Here is a 1,753-nt window from a genome sequence, read left to right on the forward strand (position 1 = left end):
CCTGGTCTCAAGGAGGGCAGCAAAGAAGCCACTTCTCTCCAGAAAAAACATCAGGGATAAACTGATATTCTGCAAAAGGTACAGGGAGTGGACTGCTGAGGACTGGGGTAAAGTCATTTTCTCTGATGAATCCCCTTTTCGATTGTTTGGAACATCTCGAAAACAGCTTATTCGGAGAAGACGAGGTGAGCGCTACCACCAGTCTTGTCTCACGCCAACTGTAAAGCATCCTGAGACCATTCATGTGTGGGGTTGCTTCTCAGCCAAGGGAATCGGCTCTCTCACAGTCTTGGATTCCACTTTAGGAGCTACAGCTGCCTTATCCACTTCAACATTATTTTCTTCTTCCTCTTTGGTTGAGTTATAGTCCAAATGCACAAAGTCATATTTACCAGCAACCTTTTCAAAATTTGCACGCTGAGCCCAAACATTTTTGTTTTATCAAAAAACTTTTTCTCAAAGACGTTTTTGGCTTTCAGTAGGTCTGCTCCACAGGATACCAGAGAATGCTGCCCAACCTTGCCGACTCGCCCCGAGCACATCCAGACTGAGAAATTTCTAGCATTGTCATCTTCAAGCAGCTGGATCAGGTAGTATTTATTGTTATTAAACTGCAGGTTTGTCTGGTTCAACATAACATTGTATACCTCTTCTCCTTCACTGTAAACATGAGCCTTTCCAAGCTTGCTGGAGCATTTTGGATCCACAGGAGCCTTACCCTTCAACACAATAGTTCTTATGTGTTCTTTGCTTTCCTCTGATTCACTGTCTCCACGGTCAATGCTCCTGTTTCCGCGGTATCGTTTTGCAGATGATGGCCCATTACTAAGACTGTCATCATCATCATCAACTGTGGCATCCGATAAGCAGCACTGAATCTGTCTTTCATATTGCGTATGAGAATTTTTTTGCACCATGGCTCCAAGATCAATTGTATAAGGCTTGCCACCAAGAGAGAGACACAATCTTGCTGTCTGTGTGCAGTGCCGTCTCCAGAAAGATGGATGTTTTAGCATCATAGGAGATCCAGGAATCATCTGACAACCACTGCCACACAAAAAACTGATCCTGCTCCTTCACTGCAAGCCATATAGGTTGTGGGTAGCCACTCTTTATTCTTCTGAACCATATTCCTGAGATCCACTACCAAGGCGATCCCAGGTTCAAGCGAGATGGTCACAGACTGTCTTCCAGTGCTGAACGCTTGGTTAATCTGGATGTTAAGGTCAACTGCATAAATCATCCACAAATCTCCATCACTGAGCCACTCCCAGCGAGTCTCCAATTCAGATGATTCGGGATCTTTGTCAGAGTCTGCAAGTGTGTCGCTTTCATCTCAGTTTTCACTATGATCTCAAGATCCACCTCAGCTTTTCTTTTCTGAGATACCCGGGGATTACGCTCCCGCCCTGAGCCTCTGCGCCCGGACATCTTCCGCAACCAGCTCTCAACTTCTTGCCTCTCCAGACTCCAAGCCTAGCCGTAGGTACGCCTCTCATTGGCTGGCGGAGCTGTTACTCAGCGGATAACACGTTTCAGCTCAGGGTACAGAACGCCGGTGAGGAAGCACGTGATGAGACAATGCTGTTTTCGTGGGAGATTGGCTAATTGGCGTTCTGTACCCTGAGCTGTACCGATACCGTGAGCTGTAACGATACATTGCGTGCCGCGTTTACTCCGTGTGAACGAGCCCTTAGGCTCCTGTGGATCCAGAATGCTCCAGCAAGCTTGGAAAGGCTCATGTTTACAGTGA

The 1,753-nt window shown here is 46.7% G+C and overlaps 1 pseudogene; it reads right to left on the reverse strand.

The window, feature by feature from the left end:
* Positions 1–240: 240 nt before the first annotated feature.
* On the reverse strand, positions 241–1,443 carry LOC142218020 (uncharacterized; annotated as a pseudogene).
* Positions 1,444–1,753: the final 310 nt, after the last annotated feature.

This window comes from Leptodactylus fuscus, chromosome 1, assembly GCF_031893055.1.
Source record: "Leptodactylus fuscus isolate aLepFus1 chromosome 1, aLepFus1.hap2, whole genome shotgun sequence".
NCBI classification, from domain to species: domain Eukaryota; kingdom Metazoa; phylum Chordata; class Amphibia; order Anura; family Leptodactylidae; genus Leptodactylus; species Leptodactylus fuscus.